The 22,230-nt window shown below is 34.9% G+C and overlaps 1 long non-coding RNA gene across 4 annotated transcripts; it reads right to left on the bottom strand.

The window, feature by feature from the left end:
- Positions 1-795: 795 nt before the first annotated feature.
- Positions 796-10,491, bottom strand: LOC146729930 (uncharacterized). 4 transcript variants are annotated; one of them, XR_014927862.1, is made up of 3 exons: positions 10,283-10,491; positions 1,150-1,254; positions 796-943 (listed from the first exon to the last, which is right to left on the bottom strand). It is a non-coding gene; the product is annotated as an uncharacterized LOC146729930 (long non-coding RNA). The 4 variants fall into 4 exon arrangements; XR_014927859.1 differs by lacking the exon at positions 10,283-10,491 and adding an exon at positions 1,456-1,543; XR_014927861.1 differs by lacking the exon at positions 10,283-10,491 and adding an exon at positions 1,433-1,496.
- Between the last annotated feature and the right edge of the window lie 11,739 nt (positions 10,492-22,230).

Genomic DNA, 22,230 nt, shown 5'->3' with positions numbered 1-22,230 from the left:
TATAAAATTTTCAGAGAGCGAGCGATATAGAATTCTGAGCAGTTAACTGATAGCTAGACTGAATCAGAATGGCTGAACTGTGCTTTGCTCCCTAGTCTTATACACTGAGTGTGTGAACGACATTTCATTGTTCATAATATTGACCACTTACGTACGTGCGCGGTACTGCGGAAGTCAAGCAAGTGTTCAAAACGTAATAAAAAAGACGCCGCCACCGGTGCGCGTGGCCCAATCAATTGACTAGCTGTAAGCTAACTTGTCAAACGAAAATATCGACGCGCCAAACTGAAAAGGTTGACGCGCCAAAATAAAAATGATAAACCACGCCCACTGCTTCAAAACAACCTGTTCACGTGCGGTGCCAGACAAAATGAAGTTTAGCAGAGATATTCAGCGATACACAAGAAATCAGGCATCGCCAGCCAAGATCATGTCGGCAATGCAAACTACTAATGAAAGGCCATCCAAGGGACCGCTGCAGTTTGTAATGATTCGCCACTAAATTTCCCATTGCTGTAATTATGCCATATTTGATAGTCTGTTATTTGTTTTCCTTTTTAATGTCATACTTTCAACAAAATTAGTGTAAATACAAATTTGAATCAGTCAACATTGTTTTTGTTTGTGTGAGACTTCAGTGTGAGTCAACTAGGGGACTGGCTATTATTTATATATTGTGGTTGTGAATTGGGGCCAGGGAAATGAACATAATAATGTATGAATTGTAATTGGCACAGAATTCATACATAGCTGAAAAAAAAATATGTGAATAAAAATCCAACACAACAAATAACATTGTTTTTTTCATTATTATTATTATTATCAATTTCCAACAAAAAATAAAGAACATTCCAAAATTAAAAATGTATTGGTTGTACTGCTATCCTGCTATTGATACACATATTGCCTGACAGAAATCCTCCATCGATAGTTTGAATGCACTCTGAAAATAACAAACCAATATTAGTGAACATATAAAGCAGATGAAATAAATGCAGTATATATTATGATTTCTGAGCCACTAACAATATAGTAGGTTGACACCCCGGGAAACTTCACGTTAAAAAGTTGTGGTAAATGATAGAATATACAAAATAATATCAACAACGAAGTGTAATGAACTGCAGGAATTTACATTGAAATACACACCTTTCTAATTTCTCCCTTCACCTGGTTTGGGTATAAAGCTCTAATCCAATAAAGTACGGGAGCTGGGTAGTCATAATGACATCCCACTGGACCAATGTTCTTGGCCTAAATATTAAATACACACGATTAAAAAATGTGCATTGCTAACAGCAGAGCTATCTCAGCCGACAGGCTGCTTGTTAACAAAAATATTCACCAAAATTGAAGTGTACAACATGAAATGAACGAATCTAACAGAGGTCTACCCAAGGTAAATATACACAAAGTATCAAAGCATTCAGACTTGTAGTTTTCAAGAATCTTCACCATTCCATATTTTCACTGTTCCATCATGTGAGGCAATATATATGAATCCATTGTGAACTTTGACATCAGAAATCAACCCAGTGTGAATCTGAAAAGAAAAAAAAAGTCTATATTAATCATTATACAGACAAAGATTTAAGGTAAAAATTACTATGCATAAAGGGTTAAATGAAAATGAAGACAAAATTCTGAGTTTCAAAAACATGATGTTTTGAAAAAAATTCAGAGATGGATGCTGTTATGTTAGTTTATGAAGGCAGTACGGTGAATGTATTAACTGACTTGTAATAGGGATCAATGCAATCCTGTACTGCCTGAGTACATACTTTCTGGTATTACATGTAATAATGATTTTCGGAGATAAAATAATGAAACGGCAATGAAAAATGTTTTGAAATGCAAATATATTCATTCAAGATTAGATTTTATAAACAAAACAAATATGCATGTATGTAAGGGTATCTCTAAAGTGTAGTTGCATGTGGAAAAGGTGAGGTGAATTTTGTCTATGTCACTCAACATGAGGCAATAAAATACATAAATAAATTACTTTGTTTTCATTGATGTATAAAATTTGATTTATCCTTTTATATCTATTTTTATTATATATATATATATATATACCTGAGTTGGGTTTAATGATATAGGAAAATCACTTTTTTCTAGTAACTAGTTTGGGTATCTTAACATCTTTATCGGCTTTTTAAGTGTAAACAAAAATTAATTACCATATACAGTCAGAATTCCAAGTTTTTTTAGTCATACTGTTGGAAATCCAATCTCATCAACCGGTTTGTGGCGAGATAAACTAGGCCATATTTTATTTAGTAGCCATAACTGCCTGGATTTCCAGGAATTTTTTTTCCATACTCGTCTGGATTTCTAGATTCTGTTTCTCCATACACAGTTGGAATTCCGGGGTATTTTCTCCATCATACAGTGCTAGGAATCCGACCTCATCAACAGGGGGGTGCAGATATAAACTGGAATGGCCCAATGTGATAACTAATCCCTAAAGGAGGGCCGCTAAATCCCAAGGATTGCACCAAGTGCTCATGGGTAATTAACTCCGCCTCTGTCCACTTAAGTACTTGGTTTGAAATTAAATTGTTATATTGTATTTCAACAAGTAAATTGTAATACTTTTGAAGTGATGTTGATAGCAGTTGTTGTTTTGCTGGATTAGCGGGACAGAGGGACAGATAAGCATTCACATACATTTATTTCATCTGATTTATATTTTTACTCCTCCAAAGTGTATTTAGTTATCGGTAATTGCTAGACTAACATTGATTAGTCAAAACAGGGCCATGTGATCATTTTCAAATATAAAACTCGACTATGGGCAGTTTAATTAAAACTTAGTCTGTTCGGTCATTCACGCCAAACACAGAGCTGTAGCTCCATATGCCATGATTTGAAACATCGCACACTCCGTAATATGTACATCGTCATGGAAAAATTACACCCACTAGTGAATGCAGCAGTCTACCAGATACTGAACACAAAACCAGATTGTTGCTAAACGGTCATGAAGAAAATCTGCTGACTTGTCTGTTTCTATTGGCTCGGTCTATAGACAGTGCTGATCTCATTGGACTGTGTGAATTTGAGATATGTGCACAATTGCTGATAGTCAGAATTAACTTGCATTTTTGTAAAATATTGTTTTGCCTCTGTACCAAATATGAATAAATGTAAGTAATTAGACTTTTCAAGTCAGATGCTAAAAAGTAAAATTAAATTTACTCTTATCCATGTACATAGTATTAATGGGCAGTTTGAAGGGATCTTATAGCCAGATTTTTATACATTAGAAACACAGTGGTGATGTCAGTTGACATAATGACAACATTGAGTGAGTTTTAATTAAACTGCCCGTAGTTGAGTTTTATATTTGAAAATGATCACATGGCCCTGTTTTGACTAATCAATGTTAGTCTAGCAATTACCGATAACTAAATACACTTTGGAGGAGTAAAAAAAAACTAATTATGAACCAATTAGTTAGACTCAAAGAAAACAAAATGTAAATATGTGCAACCTTTTACTTTCTGACTCTGCTTCTTTTGTTTGATATTTCATTTTTAAAGCAATGGAAAAAAGCAGGACAGAGAATGAGATACAGCAGGGCAAGAGAGGGAAGGGTAAAGTTTATGCCAATTATAAACATGGTTTGGTGCCAAACATTCTAATGTTGTTAGGTGTGTATTTGTCATTCTCATGATAAGCACAAAGGCAATCTCATATATTGTTTTTATGCAACAAGTGGGTGTTATTGAACTACGAATACCATATATCAAGAGATATCACTGTGAAAATGTAATGGTCCAACAAAATGATGCTTGACATGAATAGTTATATATAGTATATACATGTATATCTTTTTGAAAAGCAGTTCCTCGCCCTTAGATATTATTGCTAATTGTACATCACCAGAGTGATTTACAAACAAAATTTTTGTTTCAGTGTGTAACTGATAACCAATCATCTAAATGTTGTACTAAATTATTATTTTTAAAAAGTCATTGTAGGTTGATTGGGCGAAAATTGTTTTTTGCCTGAATATTTCTCACTCAGAAATGCTGGGGCAATAAGACTTACGAAATGTATCAAATGTGTGAATTCGACTGTATGACAGAACATTTTCATTGGTTATGAAAGATGTGACCTGTTAGGTCAAAGGAAGTTGTTCAGGTCAAATTATGATGAAACCATGGCGGAAATAGCTTTGTATCGAGAGTTAACAGACGATCTTGCCTTTGACTGTTTTCCCACAGACCCTACCCATTTTTGCACCATAAATTCAGACGGTATGTGAATCGTACTGTAATATTTTTTTTGTTTTTTGTTCATATTTGTTTCTTCATTGTAAAAAGCGCCGTTGAAATCAACGACTGCTCGTTTTTCATTTTCATTTTCTCAAAAAGACGTAATATTCCCCCAGAGACCGGTGCTGTGAACGAAAAATGTAATTTGGATAATGTTTCGAGGCTGGGAAGATGGTTACAGTTTTAAATGCACCAACAAATTATTTTTTCTGAGGTTTTCCTCGAGTATAAGCCCACCCTTTATTTTTTTATGATTTTACATGTTCAGGTCCCTGGGCTTATACTCGGGAAAGTAAGGTAATAGTGAAAAATAAGTATTCCTTGTATCGCTGACTGATTATGGCTTATGAATTTAATTTTATGAACGAGTCATGAAGCTGAAAACATCAATGAAGGTTACTACGCTCGAGTGCAAGTGCAGATTAAACAAACAACAGCTTGACGCATCGCTGCCGGTTATTGTTCAACTCGACAAATCCTACACACAACACTTTAGGCCGATGTTACACGTGTACGTTGATTTTGAACAGCGGTGTCTTCTTTCAAGTTTTCTTGTGTGTTAATTGTTGCATTGTGTTGTGTGTTAAAACCAACACGAACAATAGAATGATTGTCTAGTGGCGGACATCCTGTGTGTATCATAAACAAATAGAATAGTGCCGGTTGCCAACATTTTGTCCTTGTCGGCAATTATGAGTGCTGGGCGCTAGTGACTATTATTTCATTACTTTTCAATGAAATTTGGTACATAGATGCTCTAGAACAATCCAAAGACCTGATTAATTTTAAGTAAAAATGTGTGCATACTAATCAATGAATTTGCATAATTAGTTAATAAATGGCTTTCACACTGATATCGTAAGTACTATTAAATTATCCCATTTCAATGAATCTTGGTACATAGATGTTCTAGGACAATGGACAGACCTTATTTGTTTTGGGTTAAAATCAGTGCATATTAATTACCTAATTTGCATAATTAGCCAATTTTAGCCTTTACACTGATATCACATGTACTAATTATTCCATTTCAATGAAACTTCTGATGATCAAATTAGTTTTAGGTTTATATAAATCTATAATAATTACCTAATTTGCATAATAATTTACTTTTCAGCTTTCCACTAATTTAGTTTGGATTAATCATCACATTATAATGAAACTTTGTACATGTGCACCATAAAACAATATACAGACCTAAAGCTATGCATAATAATTGCTTAATTTGTATGATAATTCATTTGGTTCATTGAGGTAATCCACAGACATGATTAGTTTAATGTTGATAAACATGCATATTGATTATTTATTATTAGCCTATTCCTGACATCTAAAAAAATCCGAATTGAATTGAATTCATTGCAGTGATGCTCTGGAACTAATAAGACTAAAAACCATGGACGAAAAATAAAATTTACTTTCTGTATGTATTATAAATTTTGATCAGGGGTGCAGCGCCCTCATGCCATGGCCATGGCCATGTGCCCACTTATCCCTGGGAGCAGATCTTCTGGCAACAATAAAATTCTGATTGACCAGGGATCAGTCTTCAACTGTGACCTGTCTGATAGTAATTTTGGCCCCAAGGAAGCCATATAATGCTCCATTTTAACTTAGAATTATCAAAAATTCTTTGGTAGGGAGAACCCTATCTCTCCTACTTGGTGGTGCTCCCTCTTGCATCTATTCAACAAAATTGATCAAATTAATAAACAAGACAACTTATGTTATAGTACTTGAGAGCAAACTTTCAACTGATTCACGCATTATATTAGTGAGGAATTAGCAAGAAAATGAACAAAAACAAAATGACCACCATTGATAAAGATAAGTTTAATAGTACACAAGTTTTGAAATTATCAACCAGTTATAGGATATGTTAACGGTTTTCAAGAAGAAGTCGTTTAACGAAAAAGTTGATCAGAGATGACAAGAATTGACAATCACCTAGATACCAACAGCTCTGCCTATCCTTTTCAATGACAGCAGCCATTCAGGGCTAAAAAGAAAACTGAAGATATCGTCACAAAATGAAAGAGAGAACCACCCATAGTACTTATTACTAAGCATCAAAGCAATTCAGCTGGTAGTTTTCAAAAAAGTCTAAAATACAATGTATCATTATTATCATTATTAACAAAAATATTTGCTAAAAATAGAAAATTGAAGATAACAGCATGAAATGAACAAATCTGACAGATAACCATGAGCATCAAAAGCAATTCAGCTGATAGTTTTCAACAATTCCAGTGTATCATCATTTACCACACAGAGATACACTCAACGTACAATGTACCTACATATCAAGTATCAAATTAATTAGGAAGGTAGTTTTCAAGAATAAGTGAGGTCTACATAAAGTACCTAACATGATGGAAACATCAAGTATCAAACCAAGTATTTATGCCACAAATAAAGGCGTTATATGTAAGATGAACACCTATATTTTAAGAACAGCTTATGAAGTCCTTACCAGATATATATCGCTGGTCCAAATTGTTCTTGTACACTAGTGTATCATTGACGACTACTGTCGGCAGAATGAGCCAAACCCAGTTTAAATCATGAATAATATTACAGTAGCCAATAATAACCACAATGCAAGCAAACAGAGATAACTTTATCAGATGATAAATTACGTTTTGTTCACAGAATTATTGATTAAGCCTGCATGTGTGTTTTGTTGCCAAGATTGAATTGAAACAGTCAACAGCTGTGGAAATAAAATATTTTTTGTTGAAATATAAAACAATTTACATTTTAATATTAATTATAGATAAACCCCTGTGAGGTTTGAGAAAGTATCAGTTTTAGTTTGCAATTCATACTGTACGGAATATCTTCCTGTGTTTTGCCCACCAATCCATGTACACTCAATAAATTAACTTCCATAAAACATTAAAAAAAATTACTAGTGTATTTAGCTCCACTGTCGACTTTGTCGAGCGGAGCTTATCATATGAGTCAACTTTTTACTTTTTCAACTTCTTCTTGAAAACTACAAGTCTGAATGCTTTGATACTTGATGTATATATGTACCTTGGGTAGACCTCTTTCAGATTTGTTCATTTTGTGATGATAATCTTTAATTCTCTAATTTTGGTGAATATTTTTGTAATTTTGAGTAAAAAGTGATATTTTTGACTTCTTGTTAAACCCAAAAAGTTCAATTGCTTTGATATTACATATATAAGTACTACATGTGGATCTCTCTCAGATTTGCTCATTTCATGATGATATCTTCAATTCACTAATTTTGATGAATATTTTTGTCATTTTTGGTAAAAAGTGATATTTTCGAATTCTTGTTGAAAACAGCAAGTCCGATTGCTTTAATACTATACATAAGTTAATTTTAATGATATCTTCATTTCTTTAATTGAAATGCGCGATGCTAACAGCAGAGTTATCTTGTTTTTATTTACAAAAGAGATTCCACAGTATTTTACAATGTTTGTCATTACATTGAATATTTTTTTTCATTTCCAACTAATGTGTAAACTTCCTTATGCATCTTCGCCAGCCAAGGTTTGTTTATTCAGTCATCGCTTCAAACACTGATGTGTTCCAAATAAAATTGATTTTATTCTTGTCCAAATCAGCTCAATTACTTTAATAAAGAGTTATTGTACAACAAGTCATTGTCAATGACACGTCCCCGTTCCGTTCATATTTGAGTGAAATATACATTCAAAGCAGATCATGACCGAAATGCACCTGCATATGTACAACACATTGTACTAAATCTGAACAAAATCCATCTATGCATGACTGAGATCCGGTTCCGGAATTGTGAAAATACGTGATTTTGATGCATTTTCGGCCTTAAAATGGCCGCCATTTGGTTATCGTTAATGAGATCATGAAACAAATGCACATACATATTTGTGACATGATGTACCTTGTGTGTGTGAAGTTTGAACTCGATCAATCCAGGCATGTCCCAGATACATATCCAGAACTGAATTCTTTAAAACAAAATGGCAGCCAGTCGGCCATTTCAAACCCGATCCCCCCAAAAAATGACGTGCATCAAGGTCCTATTATGTTTAATGTATGTACCAAATTTGAACAAAATCCGTCCATGCATAACTGAGATCCGGGTCCGGAATGGTGAAAATGTTGTTTTTAGTCTGCAGCATTTGCATTTCGAATATATTTAATTTTTAAATTCAAAGTCTTCTAAATTGTGAAACATAATGTCTTAATTCCAAAAATATTTGCACTGCGATCGAACTCATTAATATTCATTGCTGATTAATATTCATATTCTCATTAATATTCATGACCGACCAGCACTCACGTTGGGCTGGCGAGATCCCTGGACTTCACAATGTTTCATAATTTATATTAATATTTAATCGAATTTAAGTCAAGTTTACGAAGCTTAGGTTTAGTATCGGGCGAAGGTATGGTTCAATTGATATTAATATTAATATAATTGTACCATACCTTCCCCTGATACTAAACCTAAGCTTTGTAAACATTTCTATGTTCAGTCACAGGATATTCAAGTTTTGTTTAATTAAACTTAATTAAAACGCAATTCTACGTTGTACTGCATTGTAATCGTGTTTAATTAAACTCCAACTCTATATAGGAACACGTTTTAATCGAGTTCATATCACAACTATATTAAAAGTTAATTCAACTATATTAAAATTTAATTCAATGTGTGGCTCACTGTTTACATTGTTTCCACCAAAACTTGCTAGAATGGCACAAACCTTTATTATTTTATCAATGCTGAAAAACTTGTTATCTATGGCCTCATCTGCCAACTTCTGAACCATTCTAATTAGAATTAAGGCCCTGCAGTATTGTATATCTGTATTTCATATTTGACACACTCAATGTGGAATCGGTCAGTAGATATATCTTTCTGGAATTCTCTACTTCTTCTGCAAAAAGTTGTTTTTTTGCCTTTGGTAAAAGCTGGCATAATGAGATGGGCAGAGCATACTGCAGCAAAGTCCTCCTTCAATGTAAATCCCCTGTCTGCTAATATTTGGTTCCCAGTGCAATTTGGGATCAATGAAACCACAGTTTCGTACAATGTAAATAAAATTTATTTGTTCGAGTGGGTTTTATGAAATGAAAATTTTAACAGTAGTATGTTTTTGTTTTTTTTATTATTATTATCTTATTATCTTATCTTTATACTATCTTAGACTAATAGAATGGTATCATTTATTTCATAATTACATAGTGCACATCACCAAAACATGATTAGTAAGCTTATTTTTTTCCCTAAAATATACACTTTGCTACCCAGCCCATTCAGTAGACATCTTCATTCCGCACAGGAAACATTCCAAGATACTTTAGTGATACAAAATTAACACCTTATATACCACAGAGTGTGGCACTTCCGCCCTCCCCCCCCCCCCCCCACGCCATGGGTTGTAAGGCTGTTCCAGTCCTTCAAACTGGCCGTTTCGCGATAGACATAATTTTAGAGCCTGCATTTTTCTATGTGATGTTTCTAAGTTTTGTTGAGGATAATTCTGTAAAGAAATCGCTGAAATTATTTCATATGCTCGTAAAAGGGGCGTTGTTGCTTCGACGATGGCCCACGGACGCGGACGACTGACTTCGAAACATCCCATCTAGATCGGGCGGCGCCCTCTCGTGCAAATCCCCCACCCACCCTGGCGCATGTTAGCGCACAATGCAATGTTCCACGGTTTGCCAAAAAAAACAACATATAAATAATCAAAAAATACAGCAGCATTTGACTTATTATTGTTCCATAACGATTTGTTTGTACAATGTTTAAAATGCACTGAGTCAAGCAGGTACACGCCGCGAAAGTTCACAGACAGTGGACATGAGAACGAAAACAAGTAGCTGATTTGGGATTATTAAAGTACATAATATTATTAATATTAATAATGTATTTTCTTACCTGTTGTTTAATTACCAGGAAATGGCCTTCCCTCACTCTGTCACTAGCGTCAAGGACAAGGTTAATAATAGTTCATGGTCGCAGTTACTTCAAGTCCGGGTACACAAATCAAGATAACATTTTCGTTGGGGTCGGAAAACTTCCTCAATTCACGTTTACAGCTGTTCTATTGTGCACTTTCGTCAATGCAGCGGTTTGTTCAATTCACCATGGCTTGGAAAAAACTCGCAATTTACCAAAGTCCTCAAATTTGTCTGAACATCCTTCAAAAATCACATCGCTTACCGCCATTGCAGACGGCGTTGATAGCAAAGCATGCTGGTAGCAAAATTCGCTGGTTCCCGGCGTCCTTTGCGAATGGCAGGTGACACTTGAGGCGGGAACCAGCCAAGTAGCAAAACGCTCTCTCGAGGTATCTGAAACCGAAATTATTCTTCAACGCAATTAGCCAATCAGCAACCGTTTTACAATTGGACGATAATTTGATAATACGTTGTCCTTATTGGTCGAGAGCGTGTTTTTGAATATGAAATGTTTGAAAATTGTTAGTTAAAGAACGGTGGTCGCCACGCAGCGCGTGTTCGAATACCATGTTAACAAACAATGTATTTTACACGCGTGGCGCGGCGCAACGACTGCCGTCCTTTAAAAATTTTATTTTAATTACAAGTTATGTAATACTGTTATTGGATTTTAACTTACAATGAATAAGTGATTTTCCGTTACTTATCTTTGTTCAGAAAAAAAAAAAACAGAATTTTTTGCGAGGTCCAGGTTTGAACAAAAATTAACGAAAATTACGCCAGTTTTACCATTTTTGGGTAAGTTTGGACACTATTTTCCAAAAATTATACCATTTATACCAAAAACTATTTTATTAGCCCAACATCGCGTTATCTTTGGAACACGGTCAATGTTTTTAGTTCGGATGGCAGACCCTCTTCCCAGGGTATTTCGTGAAATAACGAAATATTGGAGGTCCAAGTTTGAACAAAAGAAAATAAACAAAAATGACGCCAGTTTTACCATTTTTGGATAAGTTTGGACACTATTTTCCGGAAATGATACCATTTATACCAAAAACTACTTTATTAGCCCAACATCGCTTTAGCTTTGGGACACGGTCAATGTTTTTAGTTCGGATGGCAGACCCTCTTCCCGGGGTATTTCGTGAAATAACGAAATATTTGAGTTATTTTTATTTTGAAATTTGGCACTAGCAGGTTACTGCATACAATGCAATATGGGATAGATCCAGTGTGTACAATGGAAATTTTGAGATATCATGAGGAAATAATTTTTCATATAAAAACTAATGCAAAAATGAAAATTTTTAACCATGACATATCGGACGGATTTGAAGAAAAACAATCCTGTGACCTACAATTGTTTTAAAGCAGAGTCGTCGTCACCTGCGCACGCGGCAGACGATCATGGCGTGTCGTTGTTTACAAAAACGACAAGGAATATTTCAAAACCGTCAGTTGTGAACTGAACTTTAAATCTCATTAGGATTTCCCCATGAAGTTACACAGATCGAAAAAATGATGCTTTTTTTGTCAAGGCTATACTGTAAAACATGTTTTTTTCGCGAGCATGTCTTTTTCGCGAATTTAGCGAGAGAACTGATTCGCTAATTCAAGATGTCGCTAATGACTTTATTATCAATTCAAAATGACCGCCAAACAAAGAAATCAACAATGACAAGAGATATTCGCTACATCAACATTTCGCTATTATGTCATTTTACCACAATTCGCTAAAATTGCATGCCGCCTTTTCAACATGTTTTACAGTATACTATATTATCTTATTCTGTGGATATTTTTGTGAGTGTACATGTATGCATCGAAAATATGTATACCAACTAAAATTATAAAAACTTCAAATGAAATCATAAATGTAATCAAAATTATTGAGAGTGATTTTAGATTTGTTGAAAAACTAGCCCAAATGCTATTGTCTAATTGGTGGTAGAATTGCCAAGCCAGTTTATCAAATAGTAAACACAAATTTTCGTAAATATTACTGACCGCGAAAGACGTATAACGCGAAGTGTCTTGTATTATTAAAGGGCGGCAGTCGTCGTGCCGCGTCCTGTTCGATATGGGACTCATAGCGACGTATACAACGCGTGTAAAATACGCGACGATCGCCGCGCTTTAATAAATCCATACATGTACCGCACAAATATTTCAGTCGACTGTAGACAAAGAAGTTCACCAAAGTCAGTGTTTTTTTTTGTTTTGTTTTAAAAAAGCGATGTTTAAATGTTGAGAGACTGTGTTTGAAAAATGAACACGCCCCGCATGCTTTTATATACGATGTTATCCCAGCTTCCTCCGTCTGTTTCTACGCTTCCGGTAAATAGATACTAGTATTCGTATATATATTTTTGGTAGCGATGCTGAGAAAAGACGGAGGAAGTAATACACTATCACGGTGTAAGTCAGGATGTGTGGATGTGACCGGATAAGAAATCCTTGCCGTAAACGGTGAACAAAATGAAACAGTTAATTAAGGGCACACCTTTTGAAATAAATGGGGGTGCATGGAAGAGTGAGTTTATATTTAATTTTTATATTAAAAGTTGGTGAGTTCTTTGAAATGTTGGATGGAAATACATATACCGGCATATGAAAAAAATGTGAATAAAAGGTTCTGCAAGATGTGAGTAAAAAATCCCACCTCGATTTCAAACTGTCAACCTTCAGTCTGTTTCAAGAGAAAATTTCGCTCACTATCACGACAAGGATTCTTTATATGTGAGTGAAATTACCCCCCCCCCCCGTAGGCTGACTACCGAAATTGTGCTTTCTAATCTCATTCGTCCATGACCAGACGGACCAAACTGCAAGATGACCAAACTGTGGATTTTTGACTTCCCTTCCCAGACAGTAAGCGTAAATGGTAGACAGCGAATCAGAGGACCCGTTTCAGGTTTATTCATTCCGGGAAATCGGGGGTGGTCAGCTATTTTTGTTTACCTAGATGGACTCCCGGGGATAAACTTTGACGATCGAAAGGAAGTTACAGAAAGAAAAAATCAGCTTCATTCCCCTGATTGTTGAATCACGTATTGAGCTAATGGTCACTGAAGCTCTAGAGACAGCAGTCTTTGGAAAATATGGACCCCTTTTCAGAAAGACAGGCTAAAATAACATACCGCTTTTCGGACAAACAAGGTAAAATAGCATACCCCTTTTCAGACAGAAGTGGTGAATTTGGAACCCTTTTTGGCGGCACATGTACATATAGCACTTCAATGTGAGTACCCCCACCCGGGGGCTGGGGCCTTGACGGCACAGTCAGCTGGCGCACACGTGATAATAAAATAAATACGATATTTACTATATGGGGCCGCCATCTTGAATGACGCATAAAACTAAAGATTGGTATTTTTGTCCTGATTTGTAGGAATCTGAAAAACGCGTTTCACAACTTGTCTCTTATTTAGTTTTATGCGTCATTCAAGATGGCGGCCCCCATATAGTAAATATCGCATTTATTTTATTATCACGTGTGCGCACAGGGAGCCCAGGAACTATAATCAACTGTAATACGCAGTCTCTATGAGCGGGGGGGGGGGTTATCGGCTGGTATCTAGTGTAAGAAATAGACAAGGGATGAAGGCTCCAGCCAGCTCACATTTTTTAAACTCGAAATTACAGACGAAAAGAATGAAAAATAAAATCTAAAAAAAATACCAGGTTGAAGATTATTAGTTGCTCCTTCAAATTTCGCCAAAGCCTTGTCTACATTTTACCGATATCTGCAGAATAAATCAAGAAAACTACACAAATTTACTTCATTTAGGAATTCCTAACTGTTTGCCCGAACGCGCGGCACAGTTGAAGGCGTGGCCTGTTCAGCATTTGTCAACAACCAATCACAAGACTAGTTACGAACCACATCGAGGTCACGACTCGGTTAGCCTTGCTCAACTGGTTCGTAATCAGTCCTGTGATTGGTTGTTGCCAAATGCTACAGGCCACGCCTCCAAACTTTGCCATGCGTTCGGGCAAACCGTTAGGAATTCCTAAACGGAGTCAATTTGTGTAGTTTTCTTGATTTATTCTGCAGATATCGGTAAAATGTAGGCAAGGCTTTGGCAAAATTTGAAGGAGCAACTAATATTCTTCAACCTGGTATTTTTTTTAGATTTTATTTTTCATTCTTTTCGTCTGTTTTTTTCGAGTTTAAAAAATGTGAGCTGGCTGGAGCCTTCATCCCTTGTCTATTTCTTACACTCGATACCAGCCGATAACCCCCCCCCCCCGCTCATAAACACCGCGTACTACAGTTGATTATAGTTCCTGGGCTCCCTGTGGTTCAACGCCGGAGCGTGTGATTGCTTTCGAGGTTGTAGCGCGCCCCCACGCGCACCTGCACTGCTGTATATCTCCAAGAATCCTTGTTACTGAGCTCTTCGTGTAGCTCTTTATTAATTACTGTAATTAATAATTCACCTCATAATCCTGTAATTAGTTCATACAATATTCACAATTCTGAACTAAACGTGTTTTCATTGGTAAAGCATTGAATCAAGAGCTGGTATAATTAGTTTGTACAAAGTTTCAAGCGAGCCGGTTACCTCAGTCGGTAGAGCGTGGGACTTTTAATCCTAAGGCCAAGGGTTAGACCCCCTTACCGGGCGTACTTCTTTTCCTACTCTAAAAAACTGTTTTTAACGTTGTCAATATATTTTTATTGGTATTTTTAAACATTCTTATCTATTTATCATTTTTTTTTTCTTGCCAGGCCAAAGCAATTTTGAGATAATGAATAACTATTAACAGCTTTTCAGACTTTTCAATGTAGTTCTCATTGGAAATATATGTACTCTGAGCTACTTTTCGCATGGAACAAACAACCACGATTTTTTTAGCTATTTGCTGTTGACTTCTTAGGTTGAAAACCTAACAAAACATAAATGAATAAATAATTAAATAATTAAATAAATAAATAAATAAATAAATAAATAAATAAATAAATAAATAAATAAATAAATAAATAAATAAATAAATAAATAAATAAATAAATAAATAAATAAATAAATAAATAAATAAATAAATAAATAAATAAATAAATAAATTTCTTTATTTATTCAAACAGTTATTTTTTTTATTTTAGGAGGAGTTCCCCTAAATAAAATCCATGCTCTGATATTATCACCTAGTTTCTTACTTTGGTCAAGGAACATTTAAACATGTATAGAATGTATTCTTGTTATACTGCTTGTTAATACTTGTTAATTGTTACTAATGTGTTGCAATACTACAAAATATAATTGAAATAAAAATGACGACAAAGGTGAAAAACATTTTTATGCTAATTACTATTTCACCACTGTTTTTCTTTTGTGAATCAATGGCGATGGCTACCGTGACGAAAATTACGACTAAATCGAAATCAGTAAGATTCCAGGGACGGCAGTGATGAACCCGAAAACGGTATTTAAGGCAAATGAACACGTGAGACACACGAAACCGTTTCAAATCATCGTACAAAACACGAATCAACCATTGACGGAAATTGGATCACTCGCTTTTGAGGGTGTTATAATAAGTGAATTGTTAAAACCGTGTTTATTTTATCAGAAATTGAAGACCTCGAACATACTATTGCGAAAATTATTTTTTTGATAGCTCAGCGCATTTAGGTCTATGTGTTGCAAATTTGAGCGCACAAAGTGTTAAAAGAAAGTTTATGAATTTGAATATTTCTGTGCAATAAAATAATTTGTAAATATTGTATCTGCTTAAACTATGTATTTTTTTTTTCTGCACATAATTGCTCCCTCCCTGGTAATGGAAAAAAAAGCATGCCCCCTTTATTCAATTTTAAAATAGCTTGACCCCCTCTTTTTTCCCGGCATCCTCCCCAGCCGGAGAAAATGACCAGTCCTTTATAATAGCTTATATTTTCAATTAATTTTAAATATTTCTCTTGTTTTACTCACATATTTTTCCTATACTCTCAGAACCCGGGAGTTCTTTCTAAGCTTTCTCTGATTTCCCATGGGTTTGCGACAACTGGTGGACCAATCTCTCAGACAGAGTTCTATTTCTATGGTGTTCTGGTCGCAAGGGTCTCTGGGAAGGAGACTGCAGGTGGACAACAATCTGAATCATATTCCGTTTAAAATTTCAAAACTGATTTCAAAAATGCGATAAAAATGGTTAAAAATTAACTTAGTACAGCTTTCGCGTAAAAGAAGAGTAAACGCGCAAAAACATTTCGTGTTTTTTTTTTCGATCACTCGAATTAAAACGCACAATAAAAACGCAAAGGAATACGCTTGTTTGTAGATACCGATACGCTATGGCCGTCCGTCCGCCACTTGCACACGTGACTATTCCCCGCTTTAACTTTCTGTTTTCTAAGTGTTTTGTTATTGTACCGTGACAGCCTTAATCGATTGTGAAAATTGTGCACATTTTTTTAGCTGACGCGCTCACTGATGACGACTTATGTACCGGTATTGTTCATTTCTCGAAATATTGTCAGCCCAAAAATTACTTTTTTCATTTTCTCCAGCTAAATAACAAATATTAAATTGAAAATAGAAAATAGTTCTCAATTCGAATCCTAGTTCGACTTAAAACATTTAACATTTTACATAGTTCCCACGATCCGCGTAGTCTATTTTGCTTGGTATTAATTTCTTCGCTCATTTTTTTTAATTCATTGTTTTTATAACAACATGAGGATTAAACCCGGGGGGGGGGGCAACTTGCCTAATGGGGACGTGCCCCTGAAATGGGTCTTGTTTTTTGGATTTTAGGTATAAGTATCGGTCTTATTTCTGTGGTCAAGATACTAGTAGGTATAAATATCGGTAATATTTCAAAGAGAAAGAGAACTGATGTTTCTCATTTAACAACTTAAATAACCTGAACATTGTGTTAATAATATGCTCTTATGTAAGTGACAGAGGTATTTCTATGGTCAAAATACATATTTTAATAAATCAATATACAATTCAACTGTTGGCTTACATGTGCTTCTATTGGAGATGCTCTTCTAACAGAGCAAATACGGTAACTGTTTTATTTGGAATAAAAAGTGATGATAAAAATCGTACTTTAGTATAAATATAGGTATAGAATTTGCCACTATCCAGGTAAAAAAAATGGTCACACTTTTGAGCACTCAGGGGCACCTCCCTACCCAGCTACGTATCAACTGTCCGCCGGGATTAAACCCGGGACGCCCCTCTCCGTCAACAGCAAACCTCACACGTAAGCGCGTATGTCATTGGTACATTAGCCTGTGAGTTTATTGATCTACATTTATAAGTTGATGTTCGGTATTTTTTATTCAGTATTTTCATACCGTTTAATTGATAGTTACGTTTCGTTTTTTCTCTCTCGTTAGTTAGGACTTGTCGCCATTCAAGTTTTGTTTTCACTGCTGCGCCTGCTGCTAGGCAACAACTATCACGTGACCAAGCATGATGGCGAGCTCGGTCAGCAAAATGGCGGACATGGGGAATTGACAGAAGATTGGAGATCTTGCGTTCCTGAGCTTTATTCGAACGGTCCTGGTGAAAATTACGGCGTGATGCTCAACAGAGTCAAAGTGTAATCTTTGTTTCACATTTACGGTGAGTTTTATCGGTCTTACGTAGCTAATTAATCGTTAATCGATGACAATAAATCACTAAGCGATTCATGATAAAAAACGATTAACACTTTCAACGAGACGTTGGTTATCGTGTGTGCTGTTTACGATGCAGCAAACTGGAACAATCGCCTCCAGGCCACGATCCCCGCTAGAACTAAAATACTGGGTACCGAGATTGTAGCATATCTGAAGTACGTACCATGTACCTGTAGTGTCGAGTTTCTCTGTTTTGTTTTTATAGTTATATCACCCGACAATGGCGCTAAGCGTTCTCGATAAAAAACACTTGTTTTCGGCGATCGAGTTTCGCAGGAAACGTAAATTGTCATGTTTACACCGTAACAGTTTAAGTTTCAGAAGAACATAAGCTATATTTAGTGTTATCGCGGAGTGATCGGTGTCTGATTGAAGTCATGGTCACTCGTAATATTTACAAAACAAAGTTCTCCCTCAAGGTCAGCATGATTGAACGTGATTCCTGTTTTTATTTTTCTGAGCTTCAAGTTTTTTCACCAGACACAATGGTTTAATTTTTTGTCCCTCGGTTTTTACTCTCATGAGATAAATTGTCTCACACAATTTTAAGAAAAACAAGTGACTATAAGTGTAGAATAAAATTAAAATATGTTTTCATAATAAGCAAAATACTATGAGGGAAACAAAATACATGCTTTTACATGTAGTTCCACATAGATGAGTACTGTAAAATGACTAATTTTTACTGCGTTTAAATTTCAATGATTTACCATTTTAGGCATATTCAGTGGGTTTAAAATTCACAGTTTTATTATTTAGATAATGTGTTCTATGCTAAATTGTACATATTCACTGGGTTTTATTTTAGAACATTTTGCAGTCAGCGAAATAAACAAAATTAAAACCCAGTGAATAATTAACCCTTTTACAGTAATTTTCTCATACTTTCTAAACTGATGGAACAATTCCACCGATGTATTTAAATTCCTGCTGAGAACACTAAGCTTATTCTGAAAGATGGACTGGAGCAGGAAGTCAGTAGAAGACAAGAGAATTTTTTTCTTTAGCGTGGGGAAAACCGAGGTGTTAATCAAAATATTTAATGTCAATTGTTTATGATTGGTCCTGGCAACGTTTGGGTGATCGTGACATAGCTCCGTCTTTGAGAATATATCTTACACTTTAAAGAGTGATTGAAACTAGTGTTGTCAAAAAAATTTCAATATAACTTGAGTGTCGGCAAAGGGTATTTTCGTAAGCTGTAATCAACTATTTTTATTTTCTTAATACTGTAAAATCTGTATTAAAAGCCAAGGCTTCTATTAAAATGTTACAATGCAACAGAGGGGATGCAGCTTCTATTAGAGCATCTGCACATATGAGAAATAGTGAATTTGTGGTTCTCAATTGTTCAAAAAGAATGGGTGCGACTTATATTAGGGATGCGGCTTCTTATACAGATTTTACGATCTAATTTAAATAAATAAAAAATGTAAATTCGTAGACATGGGCGAGATGTAAAATGTAATCAGCTATTTTATTAGTCCGTAATTTGTACAAAGATATTATTTTTTTTGAGCGTATAAAGCATTTTCCGAATTTTCAATTTTTATTTTTTTTAACCCAAATTATCAAAATATTATACAATACCGTTTTTAAATACCCTTTAACTTGTTCAGTCTATGAACATTTTTTTTTTTAATTATGTAGGTAGAAAAATAAATTTTAGGAAATTTTCACAAAGTAAAAATCCCTCAAAAAATGTTGAACATAACTTAGGAACATCAGACCAAGTGGTTTGATGAAAAACTATTTTTTTATGAGGTGGCTTAATTGTTCGTAGCAAAATTAATAAAATTATGATAATTGTGTGATTGAAATATGTTACATGGTTGTAGAAGTTTGATTTAAGTCGATGGAGGTCATTTCAAAACACGGAAAAAAAAATATAGAATTAAGGTGTGATTAGTTTGTTTGTGGTCGAAGAGAAGAAATGCAGAAACTTGAATGTGGCCATTTTCAAAATGTTAACAAAAATCAGGTGACAATTCTTATCAAAATAATGGTCAAACTAACTAATAGAAAGATTTTGATATGCGAAAACTTTTTGTTTGGCGTTGAAATGATTGGTAAAAGCAGGGATTTTTGTTGTCAAACAATTACCTTAGGACATTATTCAATAATTCATTGCTAAAAAAAAATTTGTGTAATTTACAGCAAATAAAACAAAATATTCCGGTTTACCTCAGGTCACGCAATATGCGCACAAACGATGAATACGCAAACACTATCGATTCGAGAACTGGGAATTACATTACCATGCCTCCAAATAAGGAACTAAGTATATTTGTAATTGCATACCCACCCTCCGAAGGAAATCGTGTTGAAATTCATAAATTGTGAGAAATCAGAAAAACAGACATTTCTAGAAATAATAATGCAAATGTATGTGTAAGTCTACTGTAAAAGGATTATTTATTCACTGGGTTATAATTTTGCTTATTTCGTTGACTGGAAAATGCGCTAAATTAAAACCCAGTGAATATGTAAAATTTAGCACAGAACACATTATCTAAATGATAAAACCGAGAATTTAAAACCCACTAAATATGCCTGAAATGCTAAATAAGCGAAATTTAAACCCAGTGAAAATTAATCATTTTTAAGTAGGTAAGAACTGGGGTTATTTCATCTCAGTTTATTTTGTGGCATTTTGGATTCACAGAGTTCGCTCATAATACGATCTTAATTATGTATCGTAATAAAGTATGTAACTACAAAAGTCGCTAACACTCGCTGTTGCATGACCTCCAGAGAAAAAGTCCCTGATTTTCAAGAAATCATGAAAATGTTTTGTTTTTTTACAAAATTAATTCAATTTTGACATATATGAAAATATGATTATATTTATATGATTTATATATACGATATATGATTTTGAGGTAGTTCTGTACCATTAAATTAGAACACAGAAAAGATTGGTCACAGTAAATAATTCAAGAATCGTTGAGTGTTGATTCATATACATGCAAGTCATTTTCCATGGATAACTTACTGTAAAATACTTTATTTTCGTTGAAGAAATTATTCAGTGAAAATAAAATCCAGTGAATATACCTTTTTTCCTGTATTTTACATTCAACTTGTCAGAAATCAGTGAAAATAAATTCCATACAAAACCCCAACAAATTGTTGTCAGCAGAAATTAATTCCAGCTAAAATATTTTACAGTAACATAATTATTCAAAATTCTCCATTTTTTGTGACAGTCATATGGAGCCCACTTGATACTACATAGAATTTTTTTAGCATAGGTCACTGAACAAAATGTTATTTAATATAATTTTTCTGTCATAGGAACCAATTGTAAACTATGTAAAACACACGTTTTTGATAAATTTTTTTAGGTTGCTTTTGTGGAAAGCGTAGTTCGATGACCCTATATTTTTATTTCAAAATTTTGAACATCACAGTTACCCAACCCCTCTTGCTAGATTTCAAAGATTTTTGAGTATTTTTTTTATCAAGTGAATTTTCCAGGACACAACAGTTTTTTAATTTCTTTGGTGATTGGTTCTTAGCGATGACACCGCTAAGAGAGTTCGCCTCTACGAACTGGTGAGTACTGGTATTGGTAGTATTGACACAGGCCTTATCTTTCTGATCTTGATACGGCAGCCTGAGAATCTTAACAACAGAGTGGTCAGTACTTGTGTAGTACATGACTGCGTTGTTATAGAAACCATACTATGAATAACTTTAACCTCCAGTGAACTTTCGTCACCTTGAATAATCCCCCTACCCTCCTCCCAACCATAATAAATGCGATTACATAAATAACAGAGGTTTTTTAAAGATCAAAATAGGTCATATTTCAATCCACAGGCAGTTTCTACTTTTGTCTGTCCTGGCTAAAATCTGCCCATCTTGAACAGGTTGACAGGCCTTAATTCCACAGGGACAGACCATTTCCACATTTACCTGTCCCAGCTAAAATCTGCCTATCTTGAACAGGTTGACAGGCCTTAATTCCACAGGGACAGACCATTTCCACATTTACCTGTCCCAGCTAAAATCTGCCTATCTTGAACAGGTTGACAGGCCTTAATTCCACGGTACAGGCAATTTCTACATTTACCTGTCCCAGCTAAAATCTGCCTATCTTGAACAGGTGGACAGGCCTTAATTCCACGGTACAGGCAATTTCTACATTTACCTGTCCCAGCTAAAATCTGCCTATCTTGAACAGGTTGACAGGCCTTAATTTCACCTCTGATTTAAACAGAATGACTTCTTTAAGGCCCCCCCCACCCCTAACCTAAACTATATCACTCCAGCAATATAATTCTACATGCCCCTCCTGGTAACTATACATTTCTTAAAGAGGGGCATATCAAATTAAAATATAGGAGGGGCACTGGTGGGGACAAA

The sequence above is a fragment of the Saccoglossus kowalevskii genome, chromosome 20 (assembly GCF_978046115.1).
Source record: "Saccoglossus kowalevskii chromosome 20, keSacKowa6.1, whole genome shotgun sequence".
Taxonomy (NCBI): Eukaryota; Metazoa; Hemichordata; class Enteropneusta; family Harrimaniidae; genus Saccoglossus; species Saccoglossus kowalevskii.
This window is presented reverse-complemented; position numbering and strand designations above follow the sequence as displayed.